The following is a 12,190-nucleotide window of genomic DNA, read 5'->3' as shown; positions in this document are numbered from 1 at the left end:
CAAATCTCTCTCTCTGCTTTCAAAACAAGAAGGTCGTTTCTTCCCCTCCTAGCATACTTGAAATACTGCAGACGACCAACACACCAGCCTGTGACGTCAAGCTCAATGACCTCCATTCTCACCCCTCCACTTGCGGCAGTCCCCCTAGTTTATGAGCTCCACCGAGGAGACAGGCTAAAGTCTTGCCTTTCAAAAGAACATTTCACGTAGTCAGCTGTTAAAGCCATCATTTAAATATACCTGGGCGATCTGCCCTCGTCTCGATACCTTTAGCAATCTCGCTCATCTTACTTATGCCTCTCATGGGCTAAATCCAAGTGCTACAAAACACTAATCATTAAGCGATCGTCACATGGCCATCCTAGGCATTTCCAAAATATATTCAATAAACTCTCAATGGTTGGGCTCTCTCATACCAACTGCAAATTCTAATACTGCCTCTTATGGGCTCAAATCTCTTAAATATTGGACTCGCGCACACTATCAGTGAATCTGGGTGAATTCCTGGTCACGACTTGGTCACCATTTGGTCATAACTATACACTTCTACGTCTGCAGAAACAAATGCCTGAATGTGATCTCAAAAAAATACCTATCTGTAGACTAACCTCCTATGCCCAAATGAGTTCAATAAGACCCTTACAAAAACACGTACATTAAAATAACGCAATTACAATGAACCATAACTTCACTAACAAGGACTTGACAAATAACATCTTCCTAAAAGTACGGGGTTCGAGTTTGAGGCCTAGCTCTATATTACAAGGGAACTTCTCCTATTACCACAAATTAGTTGACTGACGGCCCCCATATTCCTATCTAAATTTGAATGACATGCTTGAAACAGAATTGGAAAGCTCTGACCTTAATTGAGAACATAGCGGAGCGGCCATCCCTGTGGACCACTGGATCTACCACATTCTGATATACTGCAGAGCTGTCATCAGAGACTGTTGACCACTTGGAGACATTCTTGCTGGTGTGGCGTCTTCGTACAGCTCCCTCTGTAGTCGGAAGGTGTCCTCTTCGATGTTGTGCTGGTCAGGTGCTCCCAACGTTCCTGGATCGATGCCCGTTGTTGTGTTGGCTTCAGCTCCTGGTTGTGGCTTCTTTGCAATGATGCTGTCAAACACTCGTTCTGACTTGATGCTGGGGTAACTGAAAATAAATTCATATATTACAGACTGTCCAAACTCGATGCCTGTCTTCACTGTTATCGTGTCTCACACGTCACACTGACCAAGTCTCGTTCAGAGTTTTAACCTGGTACACAATAGTTTCTTCACTACTCTCCGTCACTGTTCTATCACCCTATCACATGGACAACATATAGTTTTAGAATTCCTAACCTGAGCCAATAATAATTCTAGCATTTCGTCTGCAACCCTTGACCTCACAGAAATATGGAGCTACTAGTTCATTAGTCTCATATAAGCAGTACCTCATCTCCCCATAGCATAAATCTCACAGGAAAAATCTTCAATTCCTCTGAATATTCAAGTTGATTACTTACATCTTTGCAGAAATAGCAGTACAGGCAGTCGATGTAGCTTGAAGACAAAGCGTTGTTCTCAGCACCAACACGCAGTATGACGACTCGTTCCCGCAGCTTTTCAGTCCAAGAATGACCCTGATATGCCCTGGCGGCCTTAATTTATAATTCCGGGTCGCGTCATCAAGCCGCTTGGCTGCGTGCAATCTTAGCGTGCCCGGGAAACTTTCCCGCATTAATTATATCATGGGCTCAAATTAGCGAATGCATTAATTAATGCAGCCCTAATGCCTATCAAAATAAAGCGGAAATAATACAGGTTGCAATTCTTGTCTAAAATCCAATGCAACTCTTCTGTGACCAAAGATATTAATTTATTTCATTCTTCCCTCCTAGAATAAGTTTAGCCGCGAACTGGAAAGCGTCCCCAAACTTCATCAAGAGGCTTGGCTTGGGACATAACTTCTTTTAATGAGTTCTGGAGATTTCTCATAATGACGCTCGCGCTCACTTCACATAAGAACGCTTCTTCTGGACCCCTTTATGACATATACTGTAAGACATCGGCTTCGTGGGTGGCCTAGTATGATTCCAATATCCAATACTCAAATTAATACGATTGCTTCAATGAACAGAATGGTTCATAGCCCCCCGTGAACGACAAAATAAAATTCTGTTAAGAATTTTATTTTCCAAATTCCAAGATCATTTTCTCATTGCAATCATATCTGCTGTCAATATTCAAAACTTCAGGGCATGGGACTATCTTCCGCTACAGACATGATAGCCTCCCTATCCTTCCTAACTTGGTAATAAGCATCCAGCAGAGCTAGAAATCTCCGGTGGTTACTCTCGCAGTCTTGACACTCCGTTTCTTTGCGCTGCTCAGATATCTGTTTCTGGTCACCTGGAGAAATCATATTCACTTCTTCTTCTTCTTCTTCTTCTCCATTGGGTACCTCTGGTTGCTCTTCTTCGCTGTCATTTTCATCTTCTTCCGGAATGATAACCTCCTCTCTGGCAAGATTTTCGGTCTCTTCGTCCTCAGGTTCTTCTTCCTCTTCTTCGCCTCCTTCTTCTTCTTCTTCTTCCAGATTTTCTAATTGATATTGGCCGGGTTGGAAAAAGGGCTTAAGGTTTGATGAGTTAAAGACCTTAGTCACTGTAGCGTCCAAGCTTTGTACCTTGTATGAGTTATTTTCATAACTATGAATTATTCTATACGGTCCAGTGTATAGCTCAGCGAACTTATGGTAGTATCTCTCTGTAGGGTTAGAGACAGTGGGTGTCTTAACTAACACTAACTCGCCCACTTGTAAAGGTCTATGAAATCTTTTATTCCTAGATCTTCGCAGCCGCTTCTCAGCCTGTGCTTTTAAGTGTTCTGCAACGTTATTAACACAAATCTCTTGAGCTAGTTGAGGATCCCTAGGGCACGGAATTACATTTTCCCAAGGACGTTTAGGCAGCTCATTATTGTGAATCCATGCTGGAATCATACCGGTCGATTCGTGTCTAGTTGTGTTAATACACTCTGTAATAATGGGCACTACAGTGTTCCACTTATAATGTTCTCTAGGGCAGTATATCCTGCAATACTTGGATATCTCCCTCATGATACGTTCACTCGGGTTAGCTTGCGGATGTCTGATGCTGGATAAGACATGCTTGATCCCTAGTCTTTCTAGTTCACGCTTAAACCCTGCAGCAGTGAATTGACTCCCATGATCACTTAATATGCTCTCAGGCTTACCCATAATGGGTATTATCTTTCTTTTGATCTGCGATAGCGTTGAACGAGTATTCACCTTTTGAATAGGGCATAATGTAACAAATTTACTGAAGACGTCCATACAGACAAGGATGTACTTTAAGCCCCTAGTAGCAGAGGGTAAGGGACCGAAGAAGTCTATTGCGAATAATTTACGTGGTCCCGTAGGTATCAGTGGTCGTGGCGGTTGCTTTAAAAGGTACGGATTTGGTTTCACCCTCTGACAAATGTCGCAGGTACGCAGGATTTTCTGTACCATCGACCTCATTTTAGGCCACACGAAAGTTTCCTGCAGTGTTGCTACCACTTTATCAATTCCTGAATGTCCTGTAGAGTGATGAGCTATCCATATCAAGTCAATCTGTAGTCGCGGAGGTACCACAATTCTAAATTTTGTATGATTCTCATCCACAAATTTATGCAAAATGTTAAAATAGTGGTAATTTACTGCTTTGCGTTCCGCTTCAGCGTACTGTGGAGTCCCGGGTTGGAGTTCTTTCCGAAAGTACTGGATTAGCCGTCCGGTCTCTGGGTAATTTTCCTGCTCCTCATGAATATTCCGAAGTCTCTCCAGTATATTCTGATCCTCTTGGTCTAACAGAGTTAGGTGTATTGTAAGTTCCTCCGGATTAGGATTTCTGCTCAACGCGTCAGCTAGTATGTTCAGTTTCCCTGGGCAATGTTCTACCGTGAGGTCGAACTGCTGGACGTAAAGTGCCCATCTACTGACCCGTGCATTAGCCATGTCCGTCTTAAGAATGAAGGTAAGTGCTTTGTGATCAGTTCTAATCACTACTGGGAATCCGTACACATACTTTCTCCAGTGAGCTAAGGCCGTAACTATGGCTAACATCTCCAACTCGGTGGTAGTGTATTTCAACTCGTGTCCGCGTAATTTTCTACTCATGAACGCCAAATATGATATTTTATTCTCCCTCTCGGGTGTTTCCTGGTACAGCACTGCTCCCACTCCAACTACAGAAGCGTCCGTCTGTATGATGAACTTCCTATCGAAGCTAGGGTACCCCAATTTTACAGAATTTTCTAAAAGTACCTTAGTGTTTACAAAAGCTTTTTCTTGCTCTTCTCCCCATTTCCATCTATTATTGGTCTTCAACATATCTTGAAGAGGTGCTACTGTATCCGTGTAACCGGGACAATGATTGGAGAAAAAGTTCGTTAGGCCCAAGAACTGCCTAACATGTTTAATCTTGATCGGCCTAGGAAAATTTTGAATCGCCGCAATTTTAGCTGGGTTGGGCCGGATGCCTTGACCATCGACAACATGCCCCAGGAACAATACCCTGCGCTGACAGAAGTGTGATTTTTCAAAATTAACCTTGAAATTGCATCTCTCGAGGTCCTGAAATAGTAAATTCAATTTTTCCATGTGTTCTTCCAAGGTTTTTGTGCAGATTAAAATATCGTCGATATACCGAATCGTAAACTCTTTTACCTCGGGACTGAGGTTCGATTCCAGTGCCCTTATCAAAGCAGCACAACTTGAGACTAGGCCAAATGGAAGACGTAGGAAAATATACGTCTGGTTGTCAAATAAAAATCCAGTAAGCATATTTGTACTTGGATCCAAGACGATATGGTGAAAGCTGGAAGTCATGTCTACCGTACTGAAAAATTCCATATCTCCGAACTTCTTGAGAATATCCTTAAGGTTTGGAGGTCTCTCATACTCGGGGACTAGGCGTTGGTTCAAAGATCGTGCGTCAAGGCACACGCGCACCGTTCCATTCGCCTTGGGCACTGCACATAACGGATTCAAAAACGGACTCGGGGACTTGGCGATTATCCCGTTCCTCTCCATGTCTTCGATCACCTCCCGGACCTGGGGTAACATCTTCTCTGGAATTGGATATGGTCGCTGTTTGAAAGGCTCCCAGTTATTTACACATAATTTGTATTGGTAATTCGGGATCTTTCCAGGCCTCGAACCAAAGACCGTCTCATGCCTCATCAATAACTCCTGCAGCCGTCCCTTGTCTTCCGGACTAATCTTTGCTTCTTAGATTTTATTCGGCAATAGTTCTAGAAATTTTTCTTTCTCTCGCTGTTCTTCCAATTCGGATACCATAATTTCGAACTCTGGAATAATTTCTTCGTGATCCTGTAGCCATTTTTCTGAATCAAGTTCTTCCGTCTGCATGTCCATTGTCCAAATACGTTCCCCGGGTTGGTACTCCTGGTTCTGGTTTAATTCTACTCGTTCCTGGTTACCATTTAATTTTAACATGATAGAGTTCGTACCCATGTCAATTACAGCTTCGTATTCTCTTAAGAAATCGGCTCCTAATATAAGATTGTATTCCATTTTAGGCAGCACAATACATGGATGTGACACCAGTAAATCTCCAATCTGGATGTCAAGTAATACCTGCTCCTTACAGGACGTTACTTTGTCAGGTATAATCCCTTTAATTTTTACCTTTGAAATTGGTATAGACGGGATACGAACTCTACTTTGAATGTCCGAAACTAAGGCCTGTGATACTACACTGACCGTGGCTCCAGTGTCAGCCAAACAGCGTACGTTTAAACCGTGAATTCTGGTATAAATTACAGGTAATTCTTTCGGTCTGGGCAAATTACTTTTATTAGGATCCTCTAATAGATCATCAGGAGTGATAACCCAATTATGTATAGCTATAGTCATCCAACCGGCATCCTCGCAAAATATTCTATCTCCTGGCACTAAATTTCTCGTTTTTTTTTATCCTCTCTCTCGATCTCGGCAAAGCTAGGTGCATTTGGGTTGAGACCTTTTGGCCCGGCGCCATTATGAAATTCTTGGTATGCCAAGCTCGCAGCTCCAGGAGAGTTAGCAGCACTGTGATTCCGTATTGCTTCCTGCCATGTGTCGCGTGTTGACATCTCCCCCGACTCTCTCCCTCTTGAGTGGTAGGCGCCGTCTTGTCTCTCACCATTCCTCGGGCGCAGTGAACTCTCCCTCTGCCTGTCGTATCTAGCTCGGTTCCCATTCCATCGCTGGCGGTTGCTTCTAGAGTTGTAACGTTCACCGTCTCGTCTCCAGTACGGCCGGTCATTCCGCCGTTGTTCGAATGAATTTCTTCGGTGTTCTTGCCCTTTCCATCGGTCCGGTTCCTCCTGCCATGTGCTCCATCTTCGAGGTCGCCAGTTCGTATCTCCTCTGGGTTTCGGATTTTCTTCATCTCGTTCCCTCCGGGTAGGTGTTTGAGTGCCGGAATTTTGACATTCCTTGTGGCCTCTTTCTTCCATCTGCTCTTCTGCCTGTATGTTCACATTATGGACAGTCTCTATGGCCCGTATACGTGGTTGATGCAGAGCCGACGTTTGGTCCCAAAGCCTAAGCATTTCTTCTGCTGCTACCGCCGTCGTTACATTAGCCGCGATAAGAGCCCTCTGTACCTCTACAGGCAGCTGTCTGATAATGGTTGTGACGATTTCCAACTCTTCAGGCTGATGATCTAGCTCTTGCAAACGTAAATATTGGGAGATGAAGAACTCGCTTAGTCTAGTGGGGGTACTATTCGCATACCTTCGTGCGTAGAGTTCCATTCTCAGCGCCAATTGATGTCCCTGATTCCAGAATTTATTCAGGAATGCCCGTTTAAACTCATCATAATTCTTAAATGATTGCCCGAACGCTTTAAACCAAGCTCCAGCAATCCCTCCAAGATACTTTTCTGCCGTGCGTAGTCTGCGCTCCGGTGGTATCTGTCCTTCGTCCATGTAGGTCTCTAGCTCTTTCAGGAATGAACGGGGTGTGACCTCTCCATTCCCCTCAAATTTCTTCGGTTTCTCCTCGGGTGCCCTAATCCAATGGTAACCCGGGAATACACTGTCTTGACTGAATAGGGTTGAATTGCCCATCCTTGGCTTAGCCCTAAATGATTCTCCGAGTATCTCATGTCCCTCTTCCTGACTTTCATTCAGGCTGTCATCTCCATCCTGGCGTTCCATCGGGCTATGAGTTCTACTCAGCTTCCGCTTCTTTACTCCGTTGTCTTCCTCAATTTTTAACTGGTCCAACTGATCACGTATATTCTCCATTTCATGTTCTAACCCTAGTATACGTTTCTCAGTTGTCCGTTGTTCCTGCTCACGGCATTTCTTCAAACCCTGGACCTCCGCGCTGATTTCCTTCCTAGTTCGTTGTAAATCCAATTCTAGTCCAGCAATTTTAGCCTTATTTTTCTCGGTCGTCCTTTCATATTTGTCTACCACTTCTTGAGTCCTAGCCTCTAGTTTTTCTTCTATTCTGACTATTTCTTCTTGAGTATGATCCATGCGGACTACGACTGCCACCAAGTTTTCTCTAAATGTTCCTAGTTCGGACTGAGTCTCCTTATCTTTTTCTTCCATGCGCTGTTCTATCCCCTCGATACTATTCTTTACTTCCTGAATTTGCTTCTCTACCGTTCTGTGCGATTCTTCCATTTGTTGACTTAACTTCTCGGTCGTGGTAACACAGCACAGCCGTACATTTTCTATTTTGGTATCTAATTCTGCTATGGTTTCCCTAGTCGCTTCATTTTCAGAAGCCAATTGCTCCAAACGAATGCTAGTGTGTTCCCTTAGCTCGGTTATTTGGTTAGCTACCCGTGTCTCGGTGATTACTAATCGTTCGGTCAAGTGTTCCTTCAGTTCTTTTACTTGTTCCGAGTTCCTAATTTCCTGTTCTTTAAATTGTGCACTGACTTGGTCGTTCAAACGCTCACCAAGCGCCGCAAACTGTACCTCGCTTTTAGCACACTGTTCCGTGAACAGCTCACTATTCCTATCAGTTTGTCCTTTAATAGCTCCTACCTCCTCTTTAAGTTCCTCTCTAAGCGTAGTCTGTTGTCCTTTAATAATTCCTACCTCCTCTTTAAGCGCCACAAACTGTTCCTCGCTTTTCGCACATTGTTCTTTTATCTGCTCGCTGAGTTGCCTCAGCATCTCTCCTATGTCTACCGACATTCAACTCACTGGTTATAAAGTCCGGCGGGAAACACCGCTCCGTATGTTCTCGATTAAATTTCAAATACTCTAAATTTCCTACACTTTCTAATTTATCAAAATGTTCCTACTGCTAAACTCTCGAACTTTCAAAGCCTAAATTGGCTCCCTCAATCTAATATCATGTCATTCAAACATAGGGTAACCGTCAGTACAACACTATGATACAAAACATATATACAACACAAACATAAAATTCTCCAACACATGACATAAAAAACAGCTAAAACTACCACATGCAAAATCCAAGCTATACGATTATACACCTGTAAAACATAACACCTTGCAGGTCAAATCCCCGCGCGAATATCATCCATCACTCCAATGAAACCACAAAATCAGCACATCCTCGCTAAACACCATCACCAGCAATATCCATAAACAAATGGTACGATCAAAGACAGAACCTCACAAAATACCTCTCTGAACTGGCAGTCATTCAACCTCACAAGTTTAACAACCTACTCCAAATATATCACCAAGCTAACAGTACAAATCACCGACCAAACTTGGTATACCTGCATAACACCTAATCGAATGCAGCTGTCATAACATATGCCTGAAATCAAGCCTTGCACGACCTTTATTTACCAAAATATCAGGTCCTGCCTTTATAGACACACATTATGACCTATAGCCCTATTTTATGGGGAAAATCAGCAAAATACCACTTGGTTATGTGAGCTCGTTTACACAAATATCAAGCATCACCTGATGGCATAATAAAATAAGCTGTATGACCCTCCTTACTGCAATATCGGGTCCTCAGTTAGCCACACCAAGTTCACAATGTAGACAAAGGCGCTATGGTCCCTTTTACTGAAATATCGGGCCATTCGTTACTCGTCGTCATTAATACCATGGCGCTATGGTTAGCCCTTTTTTCAAAGTTATCGAGCTCCACGAGTATTGGGCAATTATACTATGGCGCTAATTAAACTATGGCGCTATGGCTCCTTTTACGGAATTTCGGCCACCACGTAGCTCGGCAAGTAAACTATGGCGCTCTGTTTACACAGTCTGGGTAGCCCTCATTACAGCAATATCGAGCCCCACGATGGCTTGCGCCAAGTAAACTATGTGCCCTACTGCACTATAAAGTTCCGTCCAGGCGAAGGCCGGTCTCGAACCTAGAGTACAGTAGTGAACAAACTCTCACAGACGTGAGCTGGTGCACATAGTCTTACCTGAACACTGTCCTCTTCAATCAGCCGGTAGAACGCTCTTCTCAGGGATAACATGGGTATAACGGGGCAACATAAAGATAAAACACTAGGACATGTGCCTACTCAGGTAAGAATTCGACTAAATAAGAAATTAAAATAAAATATCTAACAGAAAACACCGCTGCATTCAAAGTTTAACAAATAGGGATTTATTACATAAAATTGAATTATTTACAAATAAAAGATCATTTCAATATGAGATGGGAAAATGACGCTGAGCCGATGACTATCAGTTCACTGCCTTCATAAAAACTCGTGAGCTGCAACAAGCATGTAACAATGGTGTAAGTAACGAGGTTTTGGAAGATGGATATCTGCTTAATTACACAAAAACAATGATTCCCATAAAAATTTACAATGCCTCGCGCCGTCGAACCCCGGTGCTAACAAATTTACCACCAAATTTACAATGACCTGACTTGGTCACGAACCCTAGTCCTATGACAGGTAAGGTGTCCAAGATACCTATGCAAACAATATGAAAGAATCCAATCAACACATACAAGGGTGTCAGTATAAAACGGGCCAGTGTTAAAATAATACGTAAAACAAATGGGACATAAAACAAATCTCTCTCTCTGCTTTCAAAACAAGAAGGTCGTTTCTTCCCCTCCTAGCATACTTGAAATACTGCAGACGACCAACACACCAGCCTGTGACGTCAAGCTCAATGACCTCCATTCTCACCCCTCCACTTGCGGCAGTCCCCCTAGTTTATGAGCTCCACCGAGGAGACAGGCTAAAGTCTTGCCTTTCAAAAGAACATTTCACGTAGTCAGCTGTTAAAGCCATCATTTAAATATACCTGGGCGATCTGCCCTCGTCTCGATACCTTTAGCAATCTCGCTCATCTTACTTATGCCTCTCATGGGCTAAATCCAAGTGCTACAAAACACTAATCATTAAGCGATCGTCACATGGCCATCCTAGGCATTTCCAAAATATATTCAATAAACTCTCAATGGTTGGGCTCTCTCATACCAACTGCAAATTCTAATACTGCCTCTTATGGGCTCAAATCTCTTAAATATTGGACTCGCGCACACTATCAGTGAATCTGGGTGAATTCCTGGTCACGACTTGGTCACCATTTGGTCATAACTATACACTTCTACGTCTGCAGAAACAAATGCCTGAATGTGATCTCAAAAAAATACCTATCTGTAGACTAACCTCCTATGCCCAAATGAGTTCAATAAGACCCTTACAAAAACACGTACATTAAAATAACGCAATTACAATGAACCATAACTTCACTAACAAGGACTTGACAAATAACATCTTCCTAAAAGTACGGGGTTCGAGTTTGAGGCCTAGCTCTATATTACAAGGGAACTTCTCCTATTACCACAAATTAGTTGACTGACGGCCCCCATATTCCTATCTAAATTTGAATGACATGCTTGAAACAGAATTGGAAAGCTCTGACCTTAATTGAGAACATAGCGGAGCGGCCATTCCTGTGGACCACTGGATCTACCACATTCTGATATACTGCAGAGCTGTCATCAGAGACTGTTGACCACTTGGAGACATTCTTGCTGGTGTGGCGTCTTCGTACAGCTCCCTCTGTAGTCGGAAGGTGTCCTCTTCGATGTTGTGCTGGTCAGGTGCTCCCAACGTTCCTGGATCGATGCCCGTTGTTGTGTTGGCTTCAGCTCCTGGTTGTGGCTTCTTTGCAATGATGCTGTCAAACACTCGTTCTGACTTGATGCTGGGGTAACTGAAAATAAATTCATATATTACAGACTGTCCAAACTCGATGCCTGTCTTCACTGTTATCGTGTCTCACACGTCACACTGACCAAGTCTCGTTCAGAGTTTTAACCTGGTACACAATAGTTTCTTCACTACTCTCCGTCACTGTTCTATCACCCTATCACATGGACAACATATAGTTTTAGAATTCCTAACCTGAGCCAATAATAATTCTAGCATTTCGTCTGCAACCCTTGACCTCACAGAAATATGGAGCTACTAGTTCATTAGTCTCATGTAAGCAGTACCTCATCTCCCCATAGCATAAATCTCACAGGAAAAATCTTCAATTCCTCTGAATATTCAAGTTGATTACTTACATCTTTGCAGAAATAGCAGTACAGGCAGTCGATGTAGCTTGAAGACAAAGCGTTGTTCTCAGCACCAACACGCAGTATGACGACTCGTTCCCGCAGCTTCTCAGTCCAAGAATGACCCTGATATGCCCTGGCGGCCTTAATTTATAATTCCGGGTCGCGTCATCAAGCCGCTTGGCTGCGTGCAATCTTAGCGTGCCCGGGAAACTTTCCCGCATTAATTATATCATGGGCTCAAATTAGCGAATGCATTAATTAATGCAGCCCTAATGCCTATCAAAATAAAGCGGAAATAATACAGGTTGCAATTCTTGTCTAAAATCCAATGCAACTCTTCTGTGACCAAAGATATTAATTTATTTCATTCTTCCCTCCTAGAATAAGTTTAGCCGCGAACTGGAAAGCGTCCCCAAACTTCATCAAGAGGCTTGGCTTGGGACATAACTTCTTTTAATGAGTTCTGGAGATTTCTCATAATGACGCTCGCGCTCACTTCACATAAGAACGCTTCTTCTGGACCCCTTTATGACATATACTGTAAGACATCGGCTTCGTGGGTGGCCTAGTATGATTCCAATATCCAATACTCAAATTAATACGATTGCTTCAATGAACAGAATGGTTCAATACC

The sequence above is a fragment of the Anabrus simplex genome, chromosome 6 (genome assembly GCF_040414725.1).
Source record: "Anabrus simplex isolate iqAnaSimp1 chromosome 6, ASM4041472v1, whole genome shotgun sequence".
NCBI classification, from domain to species: Eukaryota; Metazoa; Arthropoda; class Insecta; order Orthoptera; family Tettigoniidae; genus Anabrus; species Anabrus simplex.
The sequence above is the reverse complement of the archived record's forward strand: the minus strand, read 5'-3'. Positions refer to the sequence as shown.